The sequence below is a fragment of the Heteronotia binoei genome, chromosome 17, assembly GCF_032191835.1.
Source record: "Heteronotia binoei isolate CCM8104 ecotype False Entrance Well chromosome 17, APGP_CSIRO_Hbin_v1, whole genome shotgun sequence".
Classification (NCBI taxonomy): domain Eukaryota; kingdom Metazoa; phylum Chordata; class Lepidosauria; order Squamata; family Gekkonidae; genus Heteronotia; species Heteronotia binoei.
Window position 1 is genome coordinate 31321169 of NC_083239.1, and position 7852 is coordinate 31329020.

A 7852-nucleotide genomic window follows, 5' to 3' on the forward strand; every position below is an offset into this window, starting at 1 on the left:
GAGGCTGAAATCCCTACCTGGAGAAAATGTCAACTTCAGAGGGCAGTCTTTATTCAGTGACGTCCCCAGGGCTGGCCCTGGATTGTCTGGCAAGGTTAACTTCTGATGCCTCCTCCCACTAATAACTCCACCGAGTCACATGGGGGGCACCCAATTCGGCACCCCCCAGAAGGCCAGCACTCCAGGCAATTGCCTAGTTTGCCTAGAGGCAGGGTCAGCCCTGGATGTCCCTGCTGAGTGCCCGCCTCAGACTCTGCCCCCCACAATTCTCTAGAAACTTAGCGCACCAGAGTTGGCAACCCTATCCAGGACTAAAGTTCTTTTTGCAAAGTTGGGAGACAGACAAAATTCAACAGGTGCAGCTTTACCCAGCCATAGGAGCATGGAGACGCTTTAACAGCTGACTTTTTTTTTTCTTTTATTTCAAATACCAATTTGTTACAGGTGCCCCATGGTGCGGTAACAGGGCCCTCCAAAGAGACAGGCAGTGACAATGTTAAATTGACAGCATTTTTAAAGTCAACGCAAAACCACTCAACCGTGGGCTGAGCAAACTGATATATCAGGAAGAATGGCATCTAAGTCTTTGTCGATGTACTAATATCCATCCAGCTAGCCATAATATTAGACAAGATAAAGTTTCAAGTGCTTGTCTTCTTGTAAAATACTGAGTGTATACACACATATATGTACACTGTAAAGTGTGGTCAAGTCACCCCCAATTTATGGAGACTCCCTAGGGTTATCAAAGAGAGACAAGCAAAGGCAGCTTGCTTTTGCAGACACCCTGGGCTTCGTTGGTGGTCTCCCATCCAAATACTATCCAGGACTGACCCTGCTACATATGTAGCTTAGCTTCTGTCTTAATCAACATTTAATGCCAGATTTCTTAAATTTTTAAAATATTAAGATTTCACAAAGGATACTACAGTAAATACAAAACTCTTACTTCACGCATACGTCACATAACCATAGATCAAATATCGTACTGGACCAGAACAGTTGTAGCTTACAGTGGTAACGTAGGAACAAAAAATATGACAATGCAAGACAATAATCTTAAAGAATCCAGACAATATTGTGAAGCAAATTGGTTAGCATAAAATAAGACAGACAAAATTTAAGGGAAATATACCTGAGTACTAAGATACTTATATGTCATCTCATGGTGCACTCAAATCAACTCTGAGTGTTCAGTCAAGTGTGAGAAGATAGAAGCGTCTGATTGTGTGTTGAAAGTCAGAAGTGTAATGCCAGATATGATCTATTTACTTATTTGTCTGTCTAGCATGGGACTAAGCAAGGTATAAAAGATCTCACCAAAGTTTCTGTACTTTTTTTTTTTACATTAGTATGACAGAAGCTCAACAGCCTAGGGAGTGATGCTATTTAGGGGTATCAAACTCATTTGTTATGAGGGCTGGATCTGACATAAATGAGATCTTGTCCAGCCAGGCCATGTGTCATAAAATGTAATGCCAGGTAGCAGAGATATAAACTTTATAAAAGACACAAACACAAAAGGTTTTTTTTTTTTTTATGGCTGTCTAAATCAGTAAAAATTAAAATAAGGTTAACGGGAAATGGGAAGGTTAATGGGAAAGCAGCAAAGCAAAAAAGATTGCTTACAAAAGACCATAATACAAAAAGTCAAGAATCGCAATTTTTCATAGCCCCACATTTAAAAACAACCTCCCTGAAAGTAAAAAAACCCCTAGTAACTCAGAGATCTTTGCCTCCTAATATAAAGAAAACCTTCTTTTATGTCAAGGGCCTAGGTCACCAAATAGACCAGGTGTACATCAAACTAACATTTTTATTAAAGGTTATTACCTTTAAAGCCCTATATGGCCGAGGACTTCCTACCTTAGGGACCGTCTCTCCCCACATGCTCCCCAGAGGGTACTTAGATCTGGATCGCAAAACCTATTGTCAATCCCCAGGCCAAGGGAGGTGAGATTGAAGGCTACCAGAGAAAGAGCCTTCTCAATTGCGCCCCCCCCCCACTGGTGGAACCAACTCCCAGAAAATGTCAGGGCCTTGCGGGACCTCGCCCAGTTCCGCAAGGCCTGCAAAACATAGATGCCCAACACTACCAAATGCACTGTATTATCTTTAGCACCAAAAATTGTTTTAAAATTGTATTAATACTTTTAAACTATTTTAAATTGTTTAAACTGCTTAATTGATAATTGATTATTGCAATTGCTTGTTACTGTTTTATTGTTTGATGTTAAAATGTTGTTAGCCACCCTGAGCCTGCTTCGGCAGGGAGGGCGGGATATAAGTGCGAAAAATAAATAAATAAATAACATCCCCCAGGCTGTCACTATTGTCTGCTGTTGCCCTGATCCTTGAAGAAAACTTAACACATAGGCTGTGGTTCTAAAAACACTTTCCTGGGAGTAATAATGGAATAAATAAAATGGAAATGACTTCAAGATAAACTTAGTTTGGATTGCTCCTTCATAGTAATGGAACAGGAACTTGTATGGATGAATCCACATTATTTTGACTACAGTATGGAGGGGCTGTGGCTCATTGCTAAGGCATCCGCTTGGCATGCAGAAGGTCCCAGATTCAATCCCCAACACCTTCACTTTAAAAGATCTGGCAGCAGGGGATGGGAAAGACCTCTGGCTGAGAACTTGGGGACCCACTGCTAGTCTGAGTAGAAAATACTGACATTGATGGACCCAGGGTCTGATTTAGTGGAGAAAGGAAATTAACAAAGCATTGAGAAATAACTTTGCGTCTATAGAGTGCATTTGGTGTCCAAAGCACTTCTTACATTATGAACAAACCCCACCACACTACTTCTTAAACGTCTTCTTTTTTTTTTTCATACCTTCCTGTTACCACTGCATTCAGGAAGGCATGCAAAGCAGTCTTATTTCAAAGGACATAAATGGTTTTTGCAGATTAAACTGTTCTGCTTTTAGATTGTGTGTTTTCATCTTGCTGTTCAATTGCATTTGATGCATTTACAGCTTGTTATTTGGTAAGCTGCCTAGCATCCAAGGAGATAAGGCGGGATACAAAAATATTTTTAAATACATCTATGTTTTGCTTACAAAATATCAGCCCTAAAAGGAAGGCCAATATTAGTCTTCCTCTACATATAGATTATGCACAAGCAATGGAAGAGCTGGGAACCTTGTCTGAGATTGCCTTTGTGAGTTCATTAAATGAAGATTTGAACCCAGAACCTCTCACATCACAACTGGTTCTCTTAGTCCTTATGCTAAATAGGTACTCATGCAACAAAGCTGTAAAATGAGCCAGAATACAGGGTCAAACATTATTAGGCCTGTGACTTTCAGCAGAGAATGTCAGGGATAGCGCTGATACAATGAAATGACTTCCCATAGGCTTTAATCCTGTGTGCAGAGCCTTTTGGTGTAGTGGTTAAGTGTGCGGACTCTTATCTGGGAGAACCGGGTTTGATTCCCCACTCCTCCACTTGCACCTGCTAGCATGGCCTTGGGTCAGCCATAGCTCTGGCACAGGTTGTCCTTGAAAGGGCAGCTGCTGTGAGAGCCCTCTCCAGCCCCACCCACCTCACAGGGTGTTTGTTGTGGGGGAGGAAGGTAAAGGAGATTGTGAGCCGCTCTGAGACTCTTCGGAGTGGAGGGCGGGATATAAATCCAATATCTTCTTCTTCTTCTTCTTCTTCTTCTTCTTCTTCTTCTTCTTCTTCTTCTTCTTCTTCTTTCTTTTCAGGAAAGCGTCTATCAATTTGCAGTATAAGCCCTGCTAAGGATGTCAGCCTTCAGGTGCGACCTGGGGATCCCTTGGAATTACACCTCATCTCCAGACTGCAGCGATCAGTTCCACTGGAGAAAATGGATGCTTTGGAGGGTGGACTCTCTGGCATTGTACCCCACTGAGGTGCCTGTCCTTCCCAGCTCCAACCACAAATCTTCTGGATCTCGCAACCCTCTCCCCACCTGCATCCCTAGCCCTGACTATTAAGGCTGCACTTGAGTGTTGCTTGCCATCAGTCACTTCCGATTTATGGAAACCCCATTAATAAATGACCTATCAAATGTCCTATTGTTAACAATGTTGCTCAGGTCTTGCAGACTGAAGGCTGTGGTTTCCTTTGAGTCCCATGTTTGGTCTTCCTCTTTTCCCGCTGCCTTTAACTTTTCCTAGCATTTTGGTCTTTTCCAGTGACTCTTGCCTTCTCATAATGTGACCACAGTACAGCAGCCTCAGTAGTCATTTCAGCTTCTAAGGAGAGTTCAGGCTTGATTTGATGTCCTTTGCCTTCTTGGTGGTACACGGTAGCTGTAAACCTCTCCTCCAACACCACAGTTTGAAGAAATCAACCTTCTTCCTGTCAGTTTTCTTCACGGTCCAATTTTCACACACATACAATAGTTTTGCGGAATACTATAATATGAATTATCTCAGGGGTGGCCAAACTTGCTTAATGTAAGAGCCACATAGAATAAACATCAGATGTTTGAGAGCCACAAGACATGAATGTCAGATGAAGGAAGGAAGGAAGGAAGGAAGGAAGGAAGGAAGGAAGGAAGGAAGGAAGGAAGGAAGGAAGGAAAGCAACTTAAATACATTTCCCCAGCCACCAGCTAGCTTGGCTTGGAAGTGATTTAAAGAGTGAAATGCCTCCTCCAAGCTGGTTGACAGGGCAGTGGGGGCTTTGAGAGCCACACAATAATGCTCAAAAGAGCCACAGTTTGGCCACCGCTGAATTATCTTGATCTTGGTCACCAATGACACATCCTTACCCTTAAGGATCTCTTCTAGCTCCTTCGTGGCCACCCTTCCTAGTCTCAATCTGTTTCTGATTCCTTGGTGGCAGAGCTGGCCCTGCCACTAGGCAAACTAGGTGATTGCCTAGGACGCTGGCCTCCTGGGGCCGCTGAATTGGGCGCCCTATGTGACTTGGTGATGTTATCAGTGTGGGGGCGGGGCAGAAGTCAGCCTTTCCTAGCGTGCCAGACAGTCTAGGGCTGGCCCTGCTTGGTTGCGGTCTCCTTAGTTGATTATGGAACCAAGGAACAGAAAACCTTGAACAATTTCTATCTCTTCACCATCAGTCTTAAAGTTGTGTCATTCCCCAGTTCTCATTATATTTGTATGTCGCTTGATGTTCAGCTGCTTTGACACTTTCTGCTTTAACCTTCAACAGTAGCCTTTTCAAGGCTTCACAACTGTCTGCCAGTAATGTGGTGTTATCATCTGCCTACTTACCCAGAAGTAAATCCCACTGAACACACCAGGGCATATATATCTGGCATTGCAATGTACACATATTTATAACGACCAGGCCCACACTTGCCACAGAATGAGCTGGTAGAATGAATTTGCACATGACTTCAGACCTAAGGCGAAAGATCACACTTTTTCATCCTCTTCTATAGGAAAATCTTCCTGCAAATAGAAAATTAGCACTTCAGGACTTACTTTGCAAGTGTCAGCTTCATTTAAATTGGGCTACTACCAGCACAAAGTAGCAGACAGTGCGTGTTCAATGAGCATGCCAGAGGTCCATGGCCCACATGGAGTCTGTCTGGACACGTTCATTAAGTGCACATGTTGCCTTGGCAAAGGAAGCAGCTTCCTAATTTAAAAAAGACAAACTTGCATGTGGAAGTTATTTTGCTTCAGCAGTCTCACATTCAAATCAAGCCTCACTCCCCATGGGACTTACTCTCTACTAAAACCAGACAGCTTTTACAGTGATGCAATCCTACCAGAGAAATTGCAGCTGATTTAATTATTCTGATTGCTATTTTGTGCATTGCTGTTGAGTATATTTCTTTCCTGTTTGATCACATTGCAATTGGTTGTCAGCTCCCTGGTGCCCTCTGGAGAGACTGGGTGGGGGAAAAGGATAAATGAAAGGAGCTCAACTTGTTTGTGTACATGTTTTAAGAAGCAGTCGTAAGTAGGTCCACTCAGAAGTCCTGCTTTATGGAGTCTGCTCCCAGAAAAGTGCTCTTAGGATCGCAAGTTTAGATTCAAGTCCAATTTATACATGCAGGAGAATGAGGTGGCTGAATGCAGAGATGACAGAATGGGGCTGTACTAATTCAAACTACGGGAGGAAGGCCCATTATTGGAACATTCCCTTATATTTTAAAAAGAGAGATTTTTAAAAACAGAGCACCAACCCAGCAAGCAAAGAGATGAGACCATTCCTCCCTGCAAAGCTCCTTGGAGGGTGGGATTAAAAAATACCAAAAACAAATAAATAATTAGACAAAAAATGCAGACTGTATGAGTTCATGGGGGGAATGGAAAACATACTGGTGGTAGCATTATACTTCTACCAAAATGGAAAGGGGTGGGATAGAGAAGAAAACTGCTTCTGGAATGAATGAACAGCCCAAGTCTGAACTTGACTTCTTATATTCTTGGAGTGGAATGGACAACGTGCTTTGCCCACGCACAGCCCAACCCAATGCATTTTATTCAGAAGTCTTGCTGGTAATATTTGTTTTTCTGTAAAGCATATCTAGTATAGCAGCATAAGTAACCTTAATTAGCAGTTGTTGATTTACATTGCAATCCTGTGCAGCGCCACTCCAGCCCCAAGCCCATGGAAATCAATGGGTTTAGACTGGGTTAAATCAAAAGAGGATTGCACTATCATTAGTCTCAGTTGTATCTGATTCAGGGATCTTTGACAATCGAAAGCTTGTACCCCCCCCCCAAAAAAAAAACCCCGTGTTGCTCTCTAAGGTGCTCAAACCTATTTGTAGACAGATCAAGACAGGTAGTTGTATTAGTTTGTCTGTAGCAGTAGAAAAGAGCAAGAGTCTAGCAGCTCCTTAAATGTTTGTTGTTCAATCACACAGTCAAGTCCAACTTTTTGTGACCCCATGACAAAGTCACGCTAGGCCCTCCTGTCTTCCACCAGCCTCCGAAGTCTGCTCAAATTTGTGTCTGTTACATCAGTAACGCTGTCCAGTCATCTCATCTTTTGCCATCCCCTTCTTCTTTTGCCTTCTGTCTTTCCCAGCATCAGGGTCTTCTCCAGGGAGTGCTCCCTTCTCATTTGGCGGCCAAAGCATTTGAGCTTCAGCTTCAGCATCTGACCTTCCAGAGAACAGTCAGGATTGATTTCCCTCAGGACTGACCGATTTGATCTTCTTGCAGTCAAGGGACTCTCAAGATTCTTCTCCAGCACCACAGCTCAAAAGCATCTATTATTCTGCGCTCAGCCTTATGATCCGGCTCTCACAGCCATACATTACCTTAAATACTAAAAAGAAAAAAGCAAGAGTTAAGAGTTCCCAGCTCTGGGTTTTTAAATGCCTGGAGATTCTGAGTGGGGGAAGCCCAGGGAGGATTGATTTCGTGGAGGGAAAGAACCTCAGCAGGGTACAATGTCATAGAGTCCACCTTCCAAAGCAGTCATTTTCTGTAGGGGAACTGATCTCTGATGTCTGGAAATCAGTTGTAATGGCAGGAGATCTCCAAGCAGACCTGTAGCCACAGGGGGGCGGGGTCTGTAGGGGCACTGCCCCCTGGCTTTCAGGCAGGGTCCCAGGGGGCCCTCAGGGGTGCAGCCTTTTTTTCTTTCTGCCATGGCTAAGCTGGCAAGGTGTCATCAGCTGCAGCTGGGAGAGCTGAGCAACACCCAGTGCACTGCAGCAGCAAAAGCAGCAGGTGGAGAGGAGGGAGGCAGAAGAGTGGGAGGTATGTGGAAAGGGCCGGCGGGGGGAGGGAGATGGCGCTGATGGCTGCAAAGCACTGGGGTGGGGGATAGGGAGGTGGAAGGAACCACCCCACATCCGCTTGCACGCAAGGTGCAGTCCCATCTTGTCTCCAAAGTTTTAGGGTTGGCTGCCTTGACTTTGCCGCTTTCAGAGCC